Source organism: Ranitomeya variabilis, chromosome 5 (genome assembly GCF_051348905.1).
Source record: "Ranitomeya variabilis isolate aRanVar5 chromosome 5, aRanVar5.hap1, whole genome shotgun sequence".
NCBI classification, from domain to species: domain Eukaryota; kingdom Metazoa; phylum Chordata; class Amphibia; order Anura; family Dendrobatidae; genus Ranitomeya; species Ranitomeya variabilis.
In genome coordinates this window covers 572,842,904-572,870,099 of record NC_135236.1, presented here as the reverse complement: position 1 = coordinate 572,870,099, position 27,196 = coordinate 572,842,904, and the positions used below count along the sequence as shown (strand labels likewise).

Here is a 27,196-nt window from a genome sequence, read left to right as displayed (position 1 = left end):
CTGGACCAAGGGAGCCCAGTGGATGTAGTGTATATGGACTTTTCAAAAGCTTTTGATACAGTGCCACACAAAAGGTTGTTACATAAAATGAGAATAATGGGGATAGGGGAAAATATGTGTAAGTGGATTGAGAGCTGGCTCAGGGAAAAGAAACAAAGGGTGGTTATTAACGGAGCACACTCGGACTGGGTCGCGGTTAGCAGTGGGGTACCACAGGGGTCAGTATTGGGCCCTCTTCTTTTTAACATATTTATTAATGACCTTGTAGGGGGCATTCAGAGTAGAATTTCAATATTTGCAGATGACACTAAACTCTGCAGGGTAATCAATACAGAGGAGGACAATTTTATATTACAGGATGATTTATGTAAACTAGAAGCTTGGGCTGATAAACGGCAAATGAGCTTTAACGGGGATAAATGTAAGGTCATGCACTTGGGTAGAAGTAATAAGATGTATAACTATGTGCTTAATTCTAAAACTCTGGGCAAAACCGTCAATGAAAGAGACCTGGGTGTATGGGTGGATGACAAACTCATATTCAGTGGCCAGTGTCAGGCAGCTGCTACAAAGGCAAATAAAATAATAGGATGCATTAAAAGAGGCATAGATGCTCATGAGGAGAACATAATTTTACCTCTATTCAAGTCACTAGTTCGACCACACTTAGAATACTGTGTACAGTTCTGGTCTCCGGTGTATAAGAAAGATATAGCTGAACTGGAGCGGGTGCAGAGAAGAGAGACCAAGGTTATTAGAGGACTGGGGTTCTGCAATACCAAGATAGGTTATTACACTTGGGGCTATTTAGTTTGGAAAAACAAAGGCTAAGGGGTGATCTTATGTTAATGTATAAATATATGAGGGGACAGTACAAAGACCTTTCTGATGATCTTTTTAATCATAGACCGGTGACAGGGACAAGGGGCATCCTCTATGTCTGGAGGAAAAAAGGTTTAAGCATAATAACGGATGCGGATTCTTTACTGTAAGAGCAGTGAGACTATGGAACTCTCTGCCGTATGATGTTGTAATGAGTGAGTCATTACTTAAATTTAAGAGGGGACTGGATACCTTTTTGGAAAAGTATAATGTTACAGGGTATATATATATTAGATTCCTTGATAGGGCATTGATCCAGGGAACTAGTCTGATTGCTGTATGTGGGGTCGGGAAGGAATTTTTTTCCTCATGGTGGAGCTTACTCTTGCCACATGGGTTTTTTTTGCCTTCCCCTGGATCAACATGTTAGGGCATGTTAGGCTATGGGTTGAACTAGATGGACTTAATGTCTTCCTTCAACCTTAATAACTATGTAACAATGCTAGGCCTCATGTGGCTGAAGTGTGTCAACAGTTTCTGCATGATGAAGGCATTGATGCTATGGACTTGCCTGCCTGTTCCCCAGACTTGAATCCAATCAAGCACTTCTGGAACACCATGTCTCATTCCATCCACCAATCCAATCAGGCACTTCTGGAACACCATGTCTCATTCCATCCACCAATGCCATGTTGTGCTGCTATTGTACAGTACCTCTAGGGTTGAAAGCATGTTGCAGCACAGACTGTATAGGAGTTGACTGATACTTTAATCCAGGTCTGGGAGGAGATGCCATGTGCCACCTCATCAGGAGCATAGCCAGGCATTGTTGGGAGGTTATACAGGCACATGAAGACCACACACCTCTGAACATTATTTCCTTGTTTGGAGCCATCTCCACTGAAGTTGGATCAACCTGTAATTTGATTTTCCACCTTGATTTTGAGTACTATTCCAAATCCAGACCTCCATGGGAAATTAATTTTGATTGATCCATTTTATGTTTTCTTCTTCTCTACGCATCCCACTATGCAATGAATAAAGATTTGCAACTGAAATATTTCATTCAGTGATATCTTGGATGTGGCATTTTAGTGCTACCTTATATATACACACACACATTATACATGTATTTCAATATATCAATTCACTGATCCACCTGACAAGGATCTACAGACTGATGGAGTGGAATTACCAGCAGGGCGCATAGCAGATGCACAGACATGCTGCATGTACCTCGGCATCCCACAGAAATACGGTAACCATGAAGAGGAGGCAAGGAAAGCAGCAACATCCAAATACCATCAAAGAGTAAGACAGGTCTTGAAGAGCCAGCTCAATAGGAATAATAAAATCCATGCCATCGATACATATGCCCTGCCAGTAATCGGATTCCCTACTGACATAGGGGGGTTTTCTGCTATTTCATTAATTATTTTGCTATCTAATATAGATCCAGACCTTGATATTCTATGTTTATATTGGTAATTTTCATTTTTTGACTTATATTTATATCTTTTGGCTGTAAGGCTTACCAGTAATTTTTTGATATATGTGGTTAGTCGGGCTCTTTTTCCTGTTTAATTAGCCCTACCCTGCTTATAATTGTGTGTTATTTATGTATTTTATGATCTAATAAATTTATATATTGTTACAAATACTCTTCTTTGGGGATTTCTTCTATACTTTGAATATTCCCTTTTTTTGTGCTATATGCTGTTTGAGTGATTTATTTAAGAAAGAAATCATTTGGTGGAATCAGATGTTCTAATGACATAGGGGGGTGGCCAAAAGAAGAGATGGAAGCTGCAGATTACACGAAAGCTCTTCACAATGCATGGAGGTCTCCACCCTAAGTCTAACATCTAAAGATTGTATACCAATAGGAAGGAGGGGGGGTCGAGGCCTGATAAGCATCCAAGCCACCATCACAGATAAAACCAGGAGTATCCAGGAATACATCAGAGAAATGACACCAAAAGATGAGATGCTTAGAGAAAGTCTAATGCAGCAAAAACAATAGATCAGGAAGGAAGAACAACAAGAAGCGCCATGGCAAGACAAGCCACTGATTGGAATGTACCTTCAACAGATAATGGAGGTAGCTAACATGGAGAAATCCTACCAATGGCTGGAGAAATCTGGTCTCCCATACAGCACAGAGACACTAATCATAATGGCACAAGAGCAAGCACTAAGTACCAGATCCATAGAAGCAGGAATCTACCACACAAGACAAGACCCAAGGTGCAGACAATGCAAAGAAACCTCAGAAACACTCGCACACATAGTAGCAGGATGCAAGATGCTAGCAGGACAGCATATACTAAACGCCATAGCCAAGTAGTGGGAATTGTATACAGGAACATTGCACAGCATATGGACTAAGTCCCTCTAAGTCCAGGTGGGAGACCCCAGAAAAAGTGGCGTAGATTGAAAGGGCTAAAATCCTGTGGGATTTCAAGATCCAGATGGACAAGCAGGTGTTGCTAACCAACCAGACATTGTGATAGTAGCCAAGGATTAGAAGACAGCAATGATAATAGATGTGGCAGTGCCAAGTGGCGGCAACATCAGAAGGAATATGAGAAGCTGGAAAAATACCAGAGCCTCAAAGGAGAACTGGATAAGATGTGGAAGGTGAAGGCAACAGTGATTCAAGTGGTGATAGGAGCACTTGGAGCAGTGACCCCTAAGTTGGAAGAATGGCCTACAACAGAGACGAGGAGCAACATCTGAACTCTCTGTCCAGAAAAGCACAATGCTGGGGACAGCTTAGATCCTGCGCAGAGCCCTAAAACTCCCAGGCCTCTGGTAGAGGACCCAAGAATGATACAGCACTCTTAACAGCCAGCTTCTTTAGCAATGACCTTTTGTGGCTAACTATCCTTGTGGAGTGTGTCAACAACTGTTTTGTGGACATCTGTCAAGTCAGTAGTCTTGCTCATGATTGTGAAGTCTACTGAAACAGAATATTGGATCTTTTTAAATGCTTGCAGGTGTTTTTGTTAATTGTTCTAGTTTACTGAGAAAATGACTTTTGGGTTTTCATTGGCAGAAATAAACACTTGAAATAGATCACTCTGTTTGCAATTGCTCTAATGTATGAGTATAACTTTTTGTATTAAAGAACTGAAATAGATTAACTTTTTGATGATATTATAATTTCATGAGAAGCACTTGTATGAGATAGCCAAGATGAGTAGTGGTTCGTGAGATATGGAGCCCGAAAGTCAAAAGTTCTAAATATTGTTACCCTTTTGCACTTCAATATATACAGTTATATGAAAAAGTTTGGGCACCCCTATTAATATTAAGCTTAATGTTTTATAAAAATAGTTTTTTTTTTGCAACAGCTATTTCAGTTTCATATATCTAATAACTGTTGGACACAGTAATGTTTCTGCCTTGAAATGAGGTTAATTGTACTAACAGAAAATGTGCAATCTGCATTCAAACAAAATTTGACAGGTGCATAAGTATGGGCACCCTTATCATTTTCTTGTTTTAAATACTCCTACCTACTTTTTACTGACTTACTAAAGCACTTTTTTGGGTTTTGTAACCTCATTGAGCTTTGAACTTCATAGCTAGGTGTATGCAATCATGAGAAAAGCTAATTAAAGTGGCCACTTGCAAGTTGGTCTCCTGTTTGAATCTCCTCTGAAGAGTGGCATCATGGGCTCCTCAAAACAACTGTCAAATGATCTGAAAGCAAAGATTATTCAACCTAGTTGTTCAGGGGAAGGATACAAAAAGCTGCCTCAGAGATTTAACCTGTCAATTTCCACTGTGAGGAACATAGTAAGGAAATGGAAGAACACAGGAACAGTTCTTGTTAAGGCCAGAAGTGGCAGGCCAAGAAAAACATCAGAAAGGCAGAGAAGAAGAATGGTGAGATCAGTCAAGGACAATCATCAGACCACCTCCAGAGAGCTGCAGCATCAACTTGCTGCAGATGGTGTCACTGTGCATCGGTCAACTATACAACGCACTGTGTTTTTTTTTCCACCATGCATAACACCTTTTTGTATTACCAAACAACTCAATCTTGGTTTCATGAGTCCACAGAACCTTCTTCCAAAAAGCAATTGGCTTCTCCAAATGTGCTTTTGCATACCTCAGCCGTCTCTGTGGCGTGCTTGCAGAAACGGCTTCTTTCGCATCACCCTCCCATACAGCTTCTCCTTGTGCAAAGTATGTTGTATAGTTGACCGATGCACAGTGACACCATCTGCAGCAAGTTGATGCTGCAGCTCTCTGGAGATGGTCTGAGGATTGTCCTTGACTGATCTCACCATTCTTCTTCTCTGCCTTTCTGATGTTTTTCTTGGCCTGCCACTTCTGGCCTTAACAAGAACTGTACCTGTGTTCTTCCATTTCCTTACTATGTTCCGCACAGTGGAAATTGACAGGTTAAATCTCTGAGACAGCTTTTTGTATCCTTCCCCTGAACAGCTATGTTGAATAATTTTTGTTTTCAGATCATTTGACAGTTGTTTTGAGGAGCCCATGATGCCACTCATCAGAGGAGATTCAAACAGGAGAACAACTTGCAAGTGGCCACTTTAAGTAGCTTTTCTCATGATTGCATACACCTGGCTATGAAGTTCAAAGCTCAATGAGGTTGCAAAACCAAAAAAAGTGCTTTAGTAAGTCAGTAAAAAGTAGGTAGGAGTATTTAAAACAAGAAAATGATAAGGGTGCCCATACTTATGCACCTGTCAAATTTTGTTTGAATGCAGATTGCACATTTTCTGTTAGTACAATAAACCTAATTTCAAGGCAGAAACATTACTGTGTCCAACAGTTATTAGATATATGAAACTGAAATAGCTGTTGCAAAAAAAAAAACAATTTTTATAAAACATTAAGCTTAAGATTAATAGGGGTGCCCAAACTTTTTCATATTTTCATATAACTGTATATATATATATATATATATATATATATATATATATATATATATATTGTAAGAATCATGTCGGTCTGGTAGTCGGGGGCAGGTATATCTCGCCCAGGTATTTGTCCTATGGGAATTAGGCCGCTCAGGATCTTCAGGATGCCGAGGGGTTAATAAGTGCAGGAATAAAGGCTGACCAGCTGGAGGTTTCAGGTGTCAGCCTGGGGCACACAGAATGCCTGTCTGTGTGAGACAAACGTGAGTGAGAGCTGTGCTCATGATCTGTGTAATGTTAGCTGGGAGGGAGAAGCCCCCCCAGTTGTTAGATAGCAACGTATTTGTTTAGTTAGCGCCGGACAGGCTAGGATTTATTTTTATGTTTTGTTTTTTCTATGTTGCTTTCACTTCAATAAACCTGACCTAAGGTCAGTGAACTTGGAAACCTGCTGTCGCCTCAGAATTCAATGCGCAAACCACGTGACCTTTGACCCCAGCAAAGGCGATCCCAGAGTGTTTTGTCACAATATATATATATATATATATATATATACACTAGATGGTGGCCCGATTCTAACGCATCGAGTATTCTAGAATATGTATGCGTAGTGTATAGCACAGGCCACGTAGTATATTGCACAGCCCACGCAGTACATTGCGCAGCCCACGCAGTACATTGCACAGCCCACGCAGTACATTGCAGTAATTTCCGAGTTCAGTTTTTGTCCCCTTTTTGAATATTGCACAGCCCATGTTGTGTAGTCACATAGTATATTGCCCAGCCACGTAATATATAGCACAGCCCATGTAGTATATTGCACAGCCCACATAGTATATTGCCCAGCGCATGTAGTATATTGCCCAGCCACGTAGTATATAGCACAGCTCATGTAGTATATTGCACAGGCCACGTAGTATATTGCGCAGCCCATGCAGTACATTGCGCAGCCAACGCAGTACATTGCACAGCCAACGCAGTATACAGTATTGCGCAGCCCACGTTGTATATTGCGCAGCCCACGTTGTATATTGTGCAGCCCACATTGTATATTGTGCAGCCCACTTAGTATATTGCACAATCCACGTAGTATATTGCGCAGCCCACGTTGTATATTCACATAGTATATTGCCCAGCCACGTAGTATATAGCACAGCCCATGTAGTATATTGCCCAGCCACGTAGTATATTGCACAGCCCATGTAGTATATTGCCCAGCCACGTAGTATGTTGCACAGCCCATGTAGTATATTGACCAGCCCACGTGGTATATAGCAATGTGGGCACCATATCCCTGTTAAAAAAAGAAATAAAATAAAAAATAGTTATATACTCACCTTCCAGAGCCCCCGGATCCAAACGAAGCGGTTACCGACGCTGCTCGTGCGCTCCGGTCTCAAGAGTGCATTGCGGTCTTGCGAGATGATGACGTAGCGGTCTCGCGAGACCGCTACATCATCATCTCGCGAGATCGCCGCATGGACCGGTTACCGGAGCGTCGCGAGCGGGAAAGGCCTGTTGTCAATCCGGGGGCCGACGGACGGTGAATATATAACGATTTTTATTTTTTTTAAATTATTTTTAACATTAGATCGTTTTACTATTCATGCTGCATAGGCAGCATGAATAGAAAAAAATGTTGGTCACACAGGGTTAATAGCAGCGGTAACGAAGTGCATTACACTGCGGCATAACGCGGTCCATTACCGCTGCCATTAACCCTGTGTAAGGGGAGACTGGAGGGGAGTACGGAGCGGGCACTGACTGCGGGGAGGAAGGAGCAACCCTTTTTCCGCCGGATTGTGCCCGTCGCTGATTGGTAGAGGCTGTTTTGCCACGACCAATCAGCGACTTGGATTACATGACAGACAGAGGACGCGACCAATGAATATCCGTGACAGACAGACAGAAAGACCGACAGACAGACAGAAGTGACCCTTAGACAATTACATAGTATATATATATATATATATATATATATATATATATATGTATATATACACTCACCGGCCACTTTATTAGGTACACCTGTCCAACTTCTTGTTAACACTTAATTTCTAATCAGCCAATCACATGGCGGCAACTCAGTGCATTTATGCATGTAGACATGGTCAAGACAATCTCCTGCAGTTCAAACCGAGCATCAGTATGGGGAAGAAAGGTGATTTGAGTGCCTTTGAACGTGGCATGGTTGTTGGTGCCAGAAGGGCTGGTCTGAGTATTTCAGAAACTGCTGATCTACTGGGATTTTCACGCACAACCATCTCTAGGGTTTACAGAGAATGGTCCGAAAAAGAAAAAAAATCCAGTGAGCGGCAGTTCTGTGGGTGGAAATGCCTTGTTGATGCCAGAGGTCAGAGGAGAATGGGCAGACTGGTTCGAGCTGATAGAAAGGCAACAGTGACTCAAATTGCCACCCGTTATAACCAAGGTAGGCCTAAGAGCATCTCTGAACGCACAGTGCGTCGAACTTTGAGGCAGATGGGCTACAACAGCAGAAGACTACACCGGGTACCACTCCTTTCAGCTAAGAACAGGAAACTGAGGCTACAATTTGTACAAGCTCATCGAAATTGGACAGTAGAAGATTGGAAAAACGTTGCTTGGTCTGATGAGTCTCGATTTCTGCTGCGACATTCGGATGGTAGGGTCAGAATTTGGCGTAAACAACATGAAAGCATGGATCCATCCTGCCTTGTATGGAGCATCTTTGGGATGTGCAGCCGACAAATCTGCGGAAACTGTGTGATGCCATCATGTCAATATGGACCAAAATCTCTGAGGAATGCTTCCAGCACCTTGTTGAATCTATGCCACGAAGAATTGAGGCAGTTCTGAAGGCAAAAGGGGGTCCAACCCGTTACTAGCATGGTGTACCTAATAAAGTGGCCGGTGAGTGTATATATATATATATATATATATATATATATATATATATATATATATATATAAATCTACATTGAAATTGCAACACCAAGTCATGGATTTCTAGACATCACAGGATCAATAGACATGTCAATGATATGCAAGTGAATATAGAAAACAAAATTTTCAAAACATCTCAATTTATTCAGTATTCACACATTTAATTCACACAGATGTCTATCGCAAACCTACATCAAGGCTCTACTACATGCGTCCTCATCTCACCAGCATAGCGTTATTCAAAGTATTCCAGTTGCACAGTTTTTGTGGATACGTAGGTACATTTCATTTATTTATGCAATTAAAGATGGTGTGATGTACAGAATATACTATCTCGACATTGGAAGATGTTACAATTGGATGCTATCTTATTCAAATACTTACATTCTAAACCAGCAATAACCTACAGGAGTTCTAAGAATTTTTAAGAATTTTTTTTTTAAGAATTTTCAGAAAAATCTGGTGCAAAACCATTACATAAAAAGAAAGTTCCACCAATCCATTTGAATCTAGAAGTCCAATACATGGCTGTTGCCCATGTGGCACATGTGTCGCATGCCCAAATATAGAGAGAAGTAACATGATTAACCAGGTATCGACTCCCTATCCATCATGTCATTTATAGTGAAGTACTGCTGTTGCCAGGGATGCCACTGCTGTGTCATATTTCTTGCCCCAACATAATTCTCAACCTTGCATCTTCAGGCATTTGCATTGCCATTGTACATACATTTCAGCCACACATGTAGCTGCCACTGTGTTGTATAGTTCTAGATCATATTGCAGCTGCCAGGCCTGACATTATTTTCCCTACACTGTCAGACATCCCCTTGCCTGTCCTATCCCAATTCTTCAACATATGGATTTTATAGCTGTCACTGCAGAACCATCCAATTTCTTAGCTTCTTGTCCCCCTTGCTTTAGAGTAATAAAGCAAAATAAGGCCAAATTATGGAAATACAAAGCGACAAGCCACTTCTTCTTCACTTTGAAAACAGCAAGACTGGTCCTGCACACTTAAAAATGGGATCATTTTTGGACAGCCTAATAAAGAACTTTTGTAATTGCATTATCATATTGTGAGTAGCAAATCTTTTGCAGATCTCCAAAAAATTTAAAATGAAGTAGTCTATAAAATCTAAGATTACAGTGTGTAGTTAGACTGCTGGTTACTTACTAATTATGACCTTTCATTTACCACTAGGCACATAAACTAAAGTTACTTAAACATTAAGAAGACTGTGTTTACATTACAGAGACCCAAATAGTTTTAATAGACACCATGTACAGTTGTGCTCAAAAGTTTACACACCTCAGCAGAATTTTTTCTTTCTTGGCCTTTTTTCAGAAAATATTACTGGTAACACCAAAACTTTTTCTCCACTCATGGTTAGAGGTTGGGTGAAGCCATGTATTGTCAAACTACTGTATTTTCTCTTTTTAAATCATAATGACAACCCAAAACATTCAAATTACCCTGATCAAAAGTTCACATACCCCATTCCTTAATACCGTGCATGGCCACCCCTAACATCATTGACAGGTTGAAGTATTTTGTGGTAGTTGTAGATGAGGTTCTTTATTAGCCCAGATGGTAAAGCTGCCCACTCTTCTTGGCAAAAAGCCTCCAGTTCCTGTAATTTCCTGTGCTGTCGAGCATAAACTGCGCTCTTCAGATCTTCCCAGAGTGGCTCACTTTGTTCTGCGGTAGCCAATGACAGCTCGACTTGGCCTTGTGTTTTGTATCATTGTCATGTTGGGATATCCAAGTACGTCCCATACGCAGCTTCCAGGCTGATGATTGCAAATTTGCCTCCATAATTTGCTGACAACGTGTTGCATTCATCTTTCCTTCAACTTTGACCAAGATTTCTGTGCCTTTGTAGCTCACACATCCCAAAAACATCCTGGCAGTTGTGGATTCAATTATTGCTGATCTACCTGACTGTGGTTTTGTTTTTTCAGAGCCCTTGATTTTCGATTTGTTAATCACAGTTTGAACGCTACTGAATGGCATTATCAATTCCTTGGATATCTTTTTGTATCTCTTTTCTGTTTTGTACAGTTCAACTACCTTTTCCCATAGATCCATTGACAATTCTTTTGCTTTTCTCATGACTCACAATCCAGAAACATCAGTGGCTGGATGAAAGATGCAAGAGTCTATCTGGATCTCAGAAACTCACTCAGCTTTTATGCACACACACTGATTACAAGCAAACAGGTCACAGATGAGGATGTTTACTTGCAAACCCGTTTGTGTCAATGTCACGATATGGTATGAAATATCATAAGTTAGTTTTCTTGCTAGCATGCGGGGGCTAAAACCCCCCCTCTCTCTTTTTCTCTTTCCTTCCCTGTGTTTCTATCTGTCTGTGTAGAAGAGCTTGCCTTGTGGGGGAGTTTTATTGACGAAAGGTATTTACGACTGGCATAGCTGCAAGGGAAATTTGTACTAGCAGGAACTGTTAGAGAAACTTCTAGAACCATGCGGTCCTTTGTTCTGTTATTGTGAGATATTAGACAAACTATTTAGGATAGTAGAATGATAAATACATATTCTTGATCTCCATCGAAGCATCTACCCATCACTCTAAACACAGTCGTCTAACTCCATCGGGGGAAGAAGTAGGGATTGCTCTGTAAATAATAGGACATATTTGATCTCATAAGAAAGCTCATGTTAATACAAGCTGAATGCTGGGTGTGATATGATTCTGATATGTACTGGAACGGAGTTATAAGCATTAGACCAATTTGTATTCAAAGTACTCAGACTGAAAGGTAGGAGGATCTGGAAAAGCCAGCCCTTTCTGTGATGTCACTAGCTGTAGGTCTTAAGTTTGTGGCCAGATCCCCAGCTCTTGGTTCTTGTCTTTTCCTGTGAGGCCTGAGCAGCACGACCAATGAGCTGGGATGTCTGGTTGCCTGCAATGCAATGATCTGAGAATATGTGAGTGTTATCTTTTCTTCATTTAATCCTTTTATTTTCATAATTACCTTGTACATGGAGCGCCCCCACACCGCCGCAGGGCCGAGGGGTACCCGGAGCCGGGCCTCTGGGTCTCTGCTCTGGGGTTGTCACGGTGGCTGGACCCGGTCCGTGGCCCTGTCCGTCAGTGGGGGGGATGTCCGGTGCAATAAGTGGTGTTGTAACGGTGCAGTTGTGGGGTGCAGGTCGCGGTAAATAACGAGGACACCAGGTTGCAGTCTCTTTACCTCTTTACTGGAGATCTCTGAGTCCTCAGTCCAGAATACGGTTCACCAGGCTGCGCAAGTCCAGCCGGTCCAATGGCACCTCCAGAGTTCACTTCACAGGTGGAAATCGGTGCCTTCCTTCTTAGCGCTATGTGTTGTAGTCCTTCCCTGCTGTGCTCACGGAAAGTACCCCACAACTGTTGTGTCTGTTTCTTAAGTTCCCTCACAACTCGATTAACTGATCTTCTGCTAATCTTCCGTCCCTTCCTGATGTTACAGTTAGAACGGCACCCGTTTGTTGGGTAGGCCTGGAGTTCTTCCGGGACCCTAGAGACGCCCCTCTCCCGCAATTGCCTCCCAAGACTTCATAGGTGATATGTGTTAGACAGCCCGCCTGAGACTGACTGCCCTGCCGCTGTTTGGAGTATGGCTTGAAGCTGTATGTTATTCCACTCCCTCGGCGTTCCGGCCACCGGTAATGCGCCTCAGTAGGATGTTGCTCCGGTCTTACAGCACGACCCCTACTGGTATTCTCCTATCGCTTGATCTCGTTTCTCACTCAGCACAATCTATCTCGCTTCTAGTCCTTTCTTGGGCACCGCCGCTACCTGGAGCAGGCGCGGTCCCTTCACGTTCTTTCTCGTTGCCAAGCCTCTGTCAGGATCCCACCCCCGACAGAGGCCCTACTGTCTCTTACTCCACAACACCCTCTGCCACTAGGTGTTGCTTCGTTCAATCCAGTCAGCTTTCTCTCCTAACTTCCTGCCTGACCCCCAGTTTACCCACTATGGTGGGGAGTGGCCTAATGAATAGAACCTTTAGCTCCCCCCGGAGGCCCGGCTGTGAAATGTATTGGTGTCTGTGATACCTGATCAGAAGAACTCCTTCAGTGCCATCGAACGCACCATGGCTCCCCATAGTGGCGGAGCCACAGTACTGCAACGACCAGGACTCTGGGGCACTGCATACATATTTGCAATTGTCTCATTTGTAACATCTTTGTAAAATATTTTATAAACACTGCCTAAAAATCATTTATGGGGTATCATATTTAATACTAGTTCGTTCTTCCTGCTCTAAATACGTACCCTGTCTCTGAAGGGAATTACGCTACTATTTTGGGGGTTAGCTCCGGACCTGTTTGATCGGAGCTGGTGGCAGCTTACCGTGTGCCGGCTTTTTGGGGGGGTCACTGTAGCGACTGCGGCTTGATAATTATTGTTCCTGCCTGAGTGGGAGTAGTTATCGCATCGCTGCAGTGCACCCAATAGCCAGTACATAGCAGGCAGCCTTTCTGGCGAATAATCACCCTAGGTGCAGTACCTAATCTGACCTGAGAGGAAGGGGGGCGCCAGAGAGCTGCAAGGTTTAAGTGGAACTGTAAGCGGGATATACACAAATCCCTGCAGTTCATGGTATACTGAAGAGCAGTGGGATACCTAAAATAAGCCCCTGCTGTAAACAAGAGGTCAGTAACCTCGTGTGTGGTTTTTTTTTCATCACATTGTGGCAGTGGAGGGATAACTAGGATAACCCCCCTGCACATGTGATAGCCGTCTGTTGGTCTAAAGTCACCCCAATCCGTGACATATTGTGGGCAGCAGCTAAGGGATCTTGACAATTGGTGACAGTCACGGTGTGAATCGTGACATATTGGTGGCAAGGCGGTGGGATATTAGAGCATTAGTGATTTGGTTTGAGCAATCATTCCTCTCACTAAAAACTTGCAGAAAGTTCTTGCGAGAACTCTGCGCAAATATGTTTGGAGAACAAACTCAGTGTTTATTAGTTGTGAGACAATTGTGTACTGGTAATTATCCCTTCCCTTTTTCTTCGTTTTTCTATCCTATCTTTTATTTGGCAACCATGGTTGTGCTGGGAGAAACCTTTTATGAGCAGCAGACCAAAGACACCCTTGTGGCCTTGTGCAAGTCACAGCACATTGACTATGCAAACAAAAACAAAAGCCAACTGGTCGCAGTCCTGATGCAATGGGAAGCCGCTCTAGACCACTCACAGAGCCCAGAAGCCGCAGATGCCAGCACCAGCGAACATGGTGCTTGTCATGATTCTCAATGGCGAGAGAACATAGCCCAGCATATATGAGAACTAGCTCTTGGAAGATGGAAACTATACTGACCATGAACTAAACCTGCCGCACAACTAGAAGTAGCCGGGTAGCATGCCTACGTTTTTTAACCCTAGATGCCCAGCGCCAGCCGGAGAACTACCTAATCCTAGCAGAGGAAAAGACAGTCCTGGCTCACCTCTAGAGAAATTTTCCCAAAAGGCAGACAGAGGCCCCCACATATATTGGCGGTGATTTTAGATGAAATGACAAACGTAGTATGAAAATAGGTTTAGCAAAATCGAGGTCCGCTTTCTAGATAGCAGGAAGACAGAAAGGACACTTTCATGGTCAGCAGAAAACCCTATCAAAACACCATCCAGAAATTCCTTTAAGACTCTAGCATTAACTCATAACACCAGAGTGGCAATTTCCGATCACAAGAGCTTTCCAGACACAGTAACGAAACAGCAGCTGTGAACAGGAACAAAATGCAAAAACACACAAGGACAAAAGTCCAACTTAGCTGGGAGTTGTCTAGTAGCAGGAACAAGCACAGAAGGCTTCTGATTACATTGTTGACCGGCAAGAAACTGACAGAGGAGCAAGGTTATATAGCGACTCCCACATCCTGATAGGAGCAGGTGAACAGAGGGGATGATGCACACAAGTTCAATTCCACAAGTGGCCACCGGGGGAGCCCAGAATCCAATTTCACAACAGTACCCCCCCCTCAAGGAGGGGGCACCGAACCCTCACCAGAACCACCAGGGCGATCAGGATGAGCCCTATGAAAGGCACGGACAAGATCGGAGGCATGAACATCAGAGGCAGTGACCCAAGAATTATCCTCCTGACCGTATCCCTTCCATTTGACCAGATACTGGAGTCTCCGTCTGGAAACACGAGAGTCTAAGATCTTTTCCACAACGTACTCCAACTCACCCTCAACCAACACCGGAGCAGGAGGCTCAACGGAAGGCACAACCGGTACCTCATACCTGCGCAACAATGACCGATGAAAAACATTATGAATCGAAAAGGATGCAGGGAGGTCCAAACGGAAGGACACAGGGTTAATAATCTCCAATATCTTGTACGGGCCGATGAACCGAGGCTTAAACTTAGGAGAAGAAACCCTCATAGGGACAAAACGAGAAGACAACCACACCAAGTCCCCAACACAAAGCCGAGGACCAACACGACGACGGCGGTTGGCAAAAAGCTGAGTCTTCTCCTGGGACAACTTCAAATTGTCCACCAATGCATAAAAGAAGAGAGAGAAGCACTCACCGTCCGTGCAAAAAATCCTTTATTGATGTGGCATTACATAAAAATAGCGGAGTATTGCAGGGAGAAGTTGTGGAAAAAGGACGACGGCCGTTTCGCGCTCCTGCGCTTCTACCGGACCGGTAGAAGCGCAGGAGCGCGAAACGGCCGTCGTCCTTTTTCCACAACTTCTCCCTGCAATACTCCGCTATTTTTATGTAATGCCACATCAATAAAGGATTTTTTGCACGGACGGTGAGTGCTTCTCTCTCTTCTTTTATGCATTTATGGACACTGTTTTTCCTGAGATAGCACCTTAGTCCGGAGTGGCGGCATAGACGTTTCAGAGATTAAGCAGAGTGCAACAGGAAGATCTGGCTGAATGTGCGCCCATTTGGCTTTCTCATGTTGCTCAAATTGTCCACCACCTGCCCCCAAATCTGATGCAACCTCTCCACCACATCATCCACTCCAGGACAATCCGAAGATTCCACTTGACCGGAGGAAAATCGAGGATGAAACCCCAAATTACAGAAAAATGGGGACACCAAGGTGGCAGAGCTGGCCCGATTATTGAGGGCGAACTCCGCCAAAGGCAAAAAAGCAACCCAATCATCCTGATCCGCAGACACAAAACACCTCAAATATGTCTCCAAGGTCTGATTAGTCCGCTCGGTCTGGCCATTAGTCTGAGGATGGAAAGCAGACGAAAAAGACAAATCTATGCCCATCCTAGCACAGAATGCCCGCCAAAATCTAGACACGAATTGGGTCCCTCTGTCAGAAACGATATTCTCAGGAATACCATGCAAACGAACAACATTTTGAAAAAACAGAGGAACCAACTCGGAAGAAGAAGGCAACTTAGGCAAGGGAACCAGATGGACCATCTTAGAGAAACGGTCACACACCACCCAGATGACAGACATCTTCTGAGAAACAGGCAGATCCGAAATAAAATCCATTGAGATGTGCGTCCAAGGCCTCTTCGGGATAGGCAAGGGCAACAACAATCCACTAGCCCGAGAACAACAAGGCTTGGCCCGAGCACAAACGTCACAAGACTGCACAAAGCCTCGCACATCTCGTGACAGGGAAGGCCACCAGAAGGACCTTGCCACCAAATCCCTGGTACCAAAGATTCCAGGATGACCTGCCAACGCAGAAGAATGAACCTCAGAGATGACTCTACTGGTCCAATCATCAGGAACAAACAGTCTACCAGGTGGGCAACGATCAGGTCTATCCGCCTGAAACTCCTGCAAGGCCCGCCGCAGGTCTGGAGAAACGGCAGACAATATCACTCCATCTTTAAGGATACCTGTGGGCTCAGAATTACCAGGGGAGTCAGGCTCAAAACTCCTAGAAAGGGCATCCGCCTTAACATTCTTAGAACCCGGTAGGTACGACACCACAAAATTAAACCGAGAGAAAAACAACGACCAGCGCGCCTGTCTAGGATTCAGGCGCCTGGCAGACTCAAGGTAAATTAAATTTTTGTGGTCAGTCAATACCACCACCTGATGTCTGGCCCCCTCAAGCCAGTGACGCCACTCCTCAAAAGCCCACTTCATGGCCAAAAGCTCCCGATTCCCAATATCATAATTCCGCTCGGCGGGTGAAAATTTACGGGAAAAAAAAGCACAAGGTCTCATCACGGAGCAGTCGGAACTTCTCTGCGACAACACCGCCCCAGCTCCGATTTCAGAAGCGTCGACCTCAACCTGAAAAGGAAGAGCAACATCAGGCTGACGCAACACTGAGGCGGAAGAAAAGCGGCGCTTGAGCTCCCGAAAGGCCTCCACAGCATCAGGGGACCAATCAGCAACATCAGCACCCTTCTTAGTCAAATCAGTCAATGGTTTTACAACATCAGAAAAACCAGCAATAAATCGACGATAAAAGTTAGCAAAGCCCAAAAATTTCTGAAGACTCTTAAGAGAAGAGGGTTGCGTCCAATCACCAATAGCCTGAACCTTGACAGGATCCATCTCGATGGAAGAGGGGGAAAAAATGTATCCCAAGAAAGAAATCTTTTGAACCCCAAAAACACACTTAGAACCCTTCACACACAAGGAATTAGACCGCAAAACCTGAAAAACCCTCCTGACCTGCTGGACATGAGAGTCCCAGTCATCCGAAAAAATCAGAATATCATCCAGATACACAATCATAAATTTATCCAAATAATCGCGGAAAATGTCATGCATAAAGGACTGGAAGACTGAAGGGGCATTTGAAAGACCAAAAGGCATCACCAAATACTCAAAATGGCCCTCGGGCGTATTAAATGCGGTTTTCCACTCATCCCCCTGCTTGATTCGCACCAAATTATACGCCCCACGGAGATCAATCTTAGAGAACCACTTGGCCCCCTTTATACGAGCAAACAAATCAGTAAGCAGTGGTAACGGATATTGATATTTAACCGTGATTTTATTCAAAAGTCGATAATCAATACACGGCCTCAAAGAGCCGTCTTTCTTAGACACAAAGAAAAAACCGGCTCCTAAGGGAGATGACGAAGGACGAATATGTCCCTTTTCCAAGGACTCCTTTATATATTCTCGCATAGCAGCGTGTTCAGGCACAGACAGATTAAATAAACGACCCTTAGGGTATTTACTACCCGGAATCAAGTCTATGGCACAATCGCACTCCCGGTGCGGAGGTAGTGAACCAACCTTGGGTTCTTCAAAAACGTCACGAAAGTCAGACAAGAATTCAGGAATCTCAGAGGGAATAGATGATGAAATGGAAACCAAAGGTACGTCCCCATGAGTTCCTTTACATCCCCAGCTTAACACAGACATAGCTCTCCAGTCGAGGACTGGGTTATGAGATTGCAGCCATGGCAATCCCAGCACCAAAACATCATGTAGATTATACAGCACCAGAAAGCGAATAACCTCCTGGTGATCCGGATTAACACGCATAGTCACTTGTGTCCAGTATTGTGGTTTATTACTAGCCAATGGGGTGGAGTCAATCCCTTTCAGAGGTATCGGAGCCTCCAGTGGCTCCAAATCATACCCACAGCGTTTGGCAAAGGACCAATCCATAAGACTCAAAGCAGCGCCAGAGTCGACATAGGCGTCCGCGGTAATAGATGACAAAGAACAAATCAGGGTCACAGATAGAATAAACTTAGACTGTAAAGTGCTAATCGAAACAGACTTGTCAGGCTTCTTAGTACGCTTAAAGCATGCTGATATAACATGAGTTGAATCACCACAATAGAAGCACAACCCATCTTTTCGTCTAAAATTCTGCCGCTCGCTTCTGGAGAGAATTCTATCACATTGCATATTTTCTGGCGTTTTCTCAGTAGACACCGCCAAATGGTGCACAGGTTTGCGCTCCCGCAGACGCCTATCGATCTGAATAGCCATCGTCATGGACTCATTCAGACTCGCAGGCACAGGGAACCCCACCATAACATCCTTAATGGCATCAGAGAGACCTTCTCTGAAAATCGCCGCCAGGGCGCACTCATTCCACTGAGTAAGCACAGACCATTTGCGGAATTTTTGGCAGTATATTTCAGCTTCATCTTGCCCCTGAGACAAGGACATCAAGGCCTTTTCCGCCTGAAGCTCTAAATGAGGTTCCTCATAAAGCAACCCCAAGGCCAGAAAAAACGCATCCACATTGAGCAACGCAGGATCCCCTGGTGCCAATGCAAAAGCCCAGTCTTGAGGGTCGCCCCGGAGCAAGGAAATTACAATCCTGACCTGCTGTGCAGGGTCTCCGGCAGAGCGAGACTTCAGGGACAAAAACAATTTGCAATTATTTTTAAAATTTTGAAAGTGAGATCTATTCCCCGAGAAGAATTCAGGCAAAGGAATTCTAGGCTCAGACATAGGTGCATGAACAACAAAATCTTGCAAATTTTGTACCTTTGTGGCGAGATTATTCAAACCTGTAGCTACACTCTGAAGATCCATTTGAAACAGGTGAACACAGAGCCATTCAAGGATTAGAAGGAGAGAAAGAGAGGAAGGCTGCAGTATAGGCAGACTAGCAAGTGATTCAATTAAGAGCACACTCAGAACTAGAGGGAAAAAAAAAAAAAAAATTGTAGCAGACTTCTTTTTTCTCTCCTTTCTCAGCCAGTAATTTAACCCTTTTTTTGGGCCGGTCAAACTGTCATGATTCTCAATGGCGAGAGAACATAGCCCAGCATATATGAGAACTAGCTCTTGGAAGATGGAAACTATACTGACCATGAACTAAACCTGCCGCACAACTAGAAGTAGCCGGGTAGCATGCCTACGTTTTTTAACCATAGATGCCCAGCGCCAGCCGGAGAACTACCTAATCCTAGCAGAGGAAAAGACAGTCCTGGCTCACCTCTAGAGAAATTTTCCCAAAAGGCAGACAGAGGCCCCCACATATATTGGCGGTGATTTTAGATGAAATGACAAACGTAGTATGAAAATAGGTTTAGCAAAATCGAGGTCCGCTTTCTAGATAGCAGGAAGACAGAAAGGACACTTTCATGGTCAGCAGAAAACCCTATCAAAACACCATCCAGAAATTCCTTTAAGACTCTAGCATTAACTCATAACACCAGAGTGGCAATTTCCGATCACAAGAGCTTTCCAGACACAGTAACGAAACAGCAGCTGTGAACAGGAACAAAATGCAAAAACACACAAGGACAAAAGTCCAACTTAGCTGGGAGTTGTCTAGTAGCAGGAACAAGCACAGAAGGCTTCTGATTACATTGTTGACCGGCAAGAAACTGACAGAGGAGCAAGGTTATATAGCGACTCCCACATCCTGATAGGAGCAGGTGAACAGAGGGGATGATGCACACAAGTTCAATTCCACAAGTGGCCACCGGGGGAGCCCAGAATCCAATTTCACAACAGGTGCTGCAGCAAAGGTCCAACCACTGAATGCTCGCCCAGTTAGCAATCCGGGCGAATTGGACCCCCACCTGCAGGCAGCATTGAAAGAATTCCCCACTGACGACCATGAGGGATGGCGACAGCTGATCCAGCAATATCAGGAGCGAGCCGAGGCCCGAGCCGAGCGGGAGGCCCAAGCGGAGCGGGAGTACCGGCTGCAGATGGCCCAACTGCAAATGCAGAGGTCGTCCCAGTCCAGCCGTGAGCCCAGCAGCGCTCCGACACCAAAACCCCGGCCCGACCACTTTCCTGTTATGGAAAAGGATGGGGACTTGGACACTTTTCTGCGGGCCTTTGAGAAAGCCTGCAGACAGTACCAGCTGCCTACACAAGAATGGGCACGATACCTGACACCAGGGCTGAGAGGAAAAGCTCTGGAGGCGTTTGCTGCCCTCCCTCAAGAACAAGATGGTGACTATGAGGCTATCAAGCAGGCCCTCATAGCCAAGTACCAGCTTACACCCGAGGTGTACCGTAAAAAGTTTCGGACCCTCCAACGTGGCCCACACGACAGTTACAGTGATGTGGTGCATGGACTGGGGACCCACTTTGACCAGTGGACCCAAGGACTGTCAGTGACCACCTTTGCACAGCTACGAGACCTGATGATCAAAGACCAGTTCTTCCGTCTTTGCCCAACTGAGGTGCGACAGTTCGTGATGGACAGAGAACCCAAAGACGTGACGAAAGCAGCGCAGATTGCCGATGCCTATGAGGCCAACCGTAGATCGGAAGTGCGGAAGCCAGTCACCTCCAGCTGGAGAGGGGGTAAGCCTGCATCCAACGCCAGTACCCCGGCCAGCCAACACACCAGAGGTCCTGTCCCCGTGGCCAACAGCACCAGACCTACCACAGAACTTCGCCAGTGTTACCACTGCAGGCAGACTGGACACCTCAGTCACCAATGTCCAGCCAAGCAGAAGAACCCCTCATCCCAGGCCCCAGGGCCTAATGCAGCTGTTCTTTTGGTGGGTGGTGTGGTTGGGAGGGTGTGTGACAACGTACAGCCCGTCACTGTGGGAGGTCGTGTTGCTACCGGCCTCAAGGACACCGGGGCTGAACGAACCCTCATCCGACCCGAACTGGCGGCCCCTGAAGAAATCATTCCGGGGAAAACCCTAACTGTCACTGGGATTGGGGGCATCAGCTGTCCCTTACCGATGGCCCGGGTTTTTATTGATTGGGGTGCCGGGAGCGGGGTGAAAGAAGTGGGGCTGTCTGATAATTTGCCCACTGATGTTTTGTTGGGGACTGATTTGGGGAGGTTGTTTGCATACTACGTCCCTGACACCCCTCCCCAATCTGCTAATAAGGGTAACGTTAACCCTGATGATGATGATGATGATGATGGGAAATCGCATGTGTTACCTGACCATGCTTTATCTTGTAATGATGCATCTGTTAACCATTTTTTCCCTAGGATTGATGGTGAAAATGTTGTACCTGTGCCAACTGTACCTGATAACGCTGTTTCTATGAAAGTTGATGTGTCCGTAGGTACAGGAGTGCTCAGCCACGTCGCTCTGCGGAGTGAGACGGCTGAGGAACCCCTAGCAGGGGCAAGTGTCGGTGCTACCGGAAATGGGGAAATACATGGGAACCGTGAGGAAGGTGATGCCATGCAATTGACCAGTGCCACCGAGGAAGGTAACTGGCCCATAAGTAGCAATGCTCCTGAGGTAATGGGGGTGGATGGGGAGGTAAAGCCCATAGCAGCATCGGCTGATGGGTCTGTAGAAAACCCCGGGGAGACAGCCTACATAGCTGCTGTCACCCGCAGTCAGAGAGCCCGGAACGCAGATAACTGTCTGCCTCCCGGACCCTCCTCAGTCATCAGTATGACTGAACCAGAGGTGGACCCAGAGCAGGTCCCAGAGGGCTCCCGTGGGGAAGGGACCCTGACGTCGCTTCTGGCTTCCCCTAGCCAGGAGTTTCAGGCCGCTCTGCACACAGATGCGAGCCTAGAGAGTTTGAGACAACTCGCCGGGACGCGCTTCTCCGAGACTGATAAGGAGAAGGTGTTTTGGGAAGGAGGAAGGTTGTACCGGGAGACAGTACCCGGAGAATCACAAAAGGAGTGGTTGAGGGAAAGACAGCTGGTCGTCCCGCAGCAATTCCGGGGTGAGTTGTTGCGGATTGCCCATGAGATCCCGCTAGCTGGACACTTGGGGATCAGCAAAACCAAGGCCCGGCTGTCTCAACACTTCTATTGGCCTAAGATGGGGACAGATGTGTCAAACTACTGCCGCTCCTGTGTCACCTGTCAAAGAGTGGGGAAGGCGGGGCCTGCTCTTAAGGCTCCCCTGATCCCTTTGCCAGTGATAGAGGAGCCTTTCCAGAGGATCGCGGTGGACATTGTGGGCCCGCTGGCCGTCCCCAGCAGCTCTGGAAAGCGATATATTCTTACTGTGGTAGACTACGCTACCCGGTACCCAGAGGCAGTAGCTCTGTCGTCAACTAGGGCAGATAAGGTGGCGGATGCCCTGTTGGCCATCTTTTCACGTGTAGGATTTCCCAGGGAAATGCTTACTGATCGAGGGACCCAATTTATGTCTCACCTAATGGAGGCTCTCTGTAAGAAAATGCAGGTGAAGCACCTGGTATCGAGTGCGTATCACCCCCAGACCAATGGCTTGTGTGAACGCTTCAATGGTACCCTCAAACAGATGCTACGCATGCTGGTTGAGACACAAGGGCGCGACTGGGAGCGGTACCTCCCACACCTGCTATTCGCTTACAGAGAGGTTCCGCAGGCCTCGACGGGGTCCTCCCCCTTCGAGCTCCTGTACGGCAGGCGAGTCCGGGGACCCCTTGGGTTGGTAAGAGAATCCTGGGAAGAGGAGCCGAACCCTTCTGAAGTGTCCATAGTGGAGTATGTTATGCGCTTCCGTGACAAGATGCAGACCTTGACGCAGTTGGTGCATGACAACATGACGCAGGCTCAGGCTGATCAGAAGCACTGGTACGACCAGAACGCCCGGGAGCGGACCTACCACGTGGGTCAAAAGGTGTGGGTGCTGGTTCCTGTACCAACGGATAAGCTTCAGCTAGCCTGGGAGGGCCCGTACGTCGTCCACCAACAGCTCAACCCGGTCACCTATGTGGTCACGCTTGACCACACTCGGGGTAGGCGAAAGGCCTTTCACGTCAACATGATGAAAGCTCATCACGAACATGAAACTTTCGTCCTACCGGTCTGCAGCGCACTTGAAGAAGGGGAGGAAGACACCCTCCTGGACATGCTGGCCCAAGCCAAGGCCCGTGGGTCCATTGAGGACGTGGAGGTAAGCGCCTCGCTAGATGAACCACAGCGGTTGCAGTTGCAAACCACACTGGAACCCTTCCGGGTCGTGTTCTCCAACCGACCTGGAAGGACGGAGTTAGCGGTCCACGAGGTGGACACCGGGAATCACGCCCCACTACGGCGAACACCCTATCGAATCTCTGACCAGGTGCAGCAGATTATGCGCCAGGAGATCGATGAGATGTTACAGCTGGGGGTGATTCGACGGTCAAAGAGCGCGTGGGCCGCGCCGGTAGTTCTCGTGCCAAAGAAGGACCGGACCACCCGGTTCTGCGTGGACTACAGGGGGATCAACGCCATTACAGCCTCTGACGCGCACCCAATGCCGCGCATCGAGGAGCTGCTTGAGAAGTTAGCTGGTGCAAAATACCTGACAATAATGGATCTGAGTCGCGGATACTGGCAGATTCCCCTGAGCCCCGAGGCACAGGAGAAGTCCGCCTTTATCACGCCCTTTGGACTGTACGAGTCCACGGTCATGCCCTTCGGCATGAAGAATGCCCCTGCCACCTTCCAGCGGATGGTCAATCTCCTGCTTCAGGGACTGGAGAAGTACGCCGTGGCGTACTTAGATGACATTGCCATCTTCAGTCCCTCCTGGGATGAACACCTGCAGCATCTCGAGGAGGTGCTCGGGTGAATTCACCGAGCAGGACTGACTATCAAGCCGGGAAAGTGCCAGATGGGCATGAGGGAGGTTCACTACCTGGGGCACCGGGTAGGCGGAAACACCCTAAAACCAGAGCCTGACAAAGTGGGCGTGATCGTGAACTGGCCCACTCCCAGGACCAAGAAACATGTGATGTCCTTCCTGGGCACTGCAGGGTACTATAGGCGCTTCGTGCAGCACTATAGTAGCCTGGCAAAACCTTTGACGGACCTCACCAGGAAGAAGCTACCCCACATCGTCAACTGGACAGATGGCTGTGAGGGGGCCTTCCAGGCGTTGAAAACAGCACTGTGCAACGCCCCTGTGTTGAAAGCAGTCGACAGCAGTCGACCGTTCTTGGTACAGACCGACGCCAGTGAGTTTGGCCTTGGTGCTGTGCTCAGCCAGGTTGACTCGGAGGACCAAGAGCACCCCGTGTTGTACCTGAGCCGGAAACTTTTGCCGAGGGAAGTGGCCTACTCCACCATTGAGAAGGAGTGCCTGGCCATAGTCTGGGCCCTGCAGCGCTTGCAGCCCTACTTGTACTGTCGCACCTTCACCGTGGTGACCGACCACAACCCTCTGCGCTGGCTAAGCACCATGTGTGGAACCAATGGCAGGTTGCTACGCTGGAGCCTTGCCCTTCAGCAATTTGACTTCACCATTAAACACAAAGCGGGCAAAGAGCATGGGAATGCAGATGGACTCTCCCGCCAGGGTGAACCCACGGAGGTGCGCATGGAGGCATACCGAGAGGTTCTGCCGCCGTAGCGCACGCTAAAAGGGGGAGGTGTCACGATATGGTATGAAATATCATAAGTTAGTTTTCTTGCTAGCATGCGGGGGCTAAACCCCCCCTCTCTCTTTTTCTCTTTCCTTCCCTGTGTTTCTATCTGTCTGTGTAGAAGAGCTTGCCTTGTGGGGGAGTTTTATTGACAAAAGGTATTTACGACTGGCATAGCTGCAAGGGAAATTTGTACTAGCAGGAACTGTTAGAGAAACTTCTAGAACCATGCGGTCCTTTGTTCTGTTATTGTGAGATATTAGACAAACTATTTAGGATAGTAGAATGATAAATACATATTCTTGATCTCCATCGAAGCATCTACCCATCACTCTAAACACAGTCGTCTAACCCCATCGGGGGAAGAAGTAGGGATTGCTCTGTAAATAATAGGACATATTTGATCTCATAAGAAAGCTCATGTTAATACAAGCTGAATGCTGGGTGTGATATGATTCTGATATGTACTGGAACGGAGTTATAAGCATTAGACCAATTTGTATTCAAAGTACTCAGACTGAAAGGTAGGAGGATCTGGAAAAGCCAGCCCTTTCTGTGATGTCACTAGCTGTAGGTCTTAAGTTTGTGGCCAGATCCCCAGCTCTTGGTTCTTGTCTTTTCCTGTGAGGCCTGAGCAGCACGACCAATGAGCTGGGATGTCTGGTTGCCTGCAATGCAATGATCTGAGAATATGTGAGTGTTATCTTTTCTTCATTTAATCCTTTTATTTTCATAATTACCTTGTACATATTTGCAATTGTCTCATTTGTAACATCTTTGTAAAATATTTTATAAACACTGCCTAAAAATCATTTATGGGGTATCATATTTAATACTAGTTCGTTCTTCCTGCTCTAAATACGTACCCTGTCTCTGAAGGGAATTACGCTACTATTTTGGGGGTTAGCTCCGGACCTGTTTGATCGGAGCTGGTGGCAGCTTACCGTGTGCCGGCTTTTTTGGGGGGTCACTGTAGCGACTGCGTCTTGATAATTATTGTTCCTGCCTGAGTGGGAGTAGTTATCGCATCGCTGCAGTGCACCCAATAGCCAGTACATAGCAGGCAGCCTTTCTGGCGAATAATCACCCTAGGTGCAGTACCTAATCTGACCTGAGAGGAAGGGGGGCGCCAGAGAGCTGCAAGGTTTAAGTGGAACTGTAAGCGGGATATACACAAATCCCTGCAGTTCATGGTATACTGAAGAGCAGTGGGATACCTAAAATAAGCCCCTGCTGTAAACAAGAGGTCAGTAACGTCGTGTGTGGTTTTTTTTTCATCACATTGTGGCAGTGGAGGGATAACTAGGATAACCCCCCTGCACATGTGATAGCCGTCTGTTGGTCTAAAGCAGGGGTCAGGAACCTTGGCCCTCCAGCTGTGGGAGAACTACAATTCCCAGCATGCCTCAACTGCTGCAAGTTGCTAGGGCATGCTGGGAGTTGTAGTTTTATAACAGTTGGAGAGCCGAGGTTCCCCACCCCTGGTCTAAAGTCACCCCAATCCGTGACATATTGTGGGCAGCGGCTAAGGGATCTTGACAATTGGTGACAGTCACGGTGTGAATCGTGACAGTCAACTTCTGTGCATGTTATCAGACCGAAATTACCAGGGTATGTGAACTTTTGATCAAGGTCATTTGGATGTTTTGGATCATCAATATGATTTAAAAAGAGAAACCACAGTAGTTTGACAATAAATGGCTTCACCCACCCACTAACCATTAGTGGAGAAAAAGTTTTGGTGTTATTATTCATATTCTCTGAAAAAAGTCCAAGAAAGCAAAAATTCTGCCACGGTATGTAAACTTTTGAGCTCAACTGTATAGCATTATACATATATTTTCTGGCCAATTAGAAACTTTTAAGTAATGCAAATCTAATTTTTGGGGAAAATTCTGTGAAGCCAACAAATTAGATTATCAAAAGATCTGCTCATCTCTAATTATAACACATTATGTTTCTAAAAAAATAATTCTACAATATGAAATCATAAAACATTTTATATTACATATGAAAATGAATCAAAAGTTTAATGTATTTCTGTCCAATTGCACATTCATTTGTTCAGTGTGAAAATAACAGCATATGACTTTTTACACGAACTGCCAGGTTACCACAGCAAGAAGTTGCTCATTAGTCTGTTTATTAGTTGAAACTATGCATCATGGTGTGTGTCAAGTTAGCAGCCAGCCATTTTACACATTGAGCTCATATGTCGGAGAACTTATTTAGAACATTTTATTTCTTCTATAGTTTATTTATCCAAATGTAGACTTTTTTGTGTGTGTTTATACTTTAATTTCCTTTTGCGCTGTGGTAGAGGATATAAACAACCTATTTACAAGATATTTTACAAAGACTAC

General features: G+C 45.7%; 1 protein-coding gene across 2 annotated transcripts in view; it reads right to left on the bottom strand.

Annotated features, from left to right (window-relative positions):
* LOC143773852 (teneurin-2-like) overlaps nucleotides 1–27,196 on the bottom strand; it is a 2,235,081-nt gene that overhangs the window by 1,334,197 nt on the left and 873,688 nt on the right. The gene's annotated exons all lie outside the window — the stretch shown is intronic.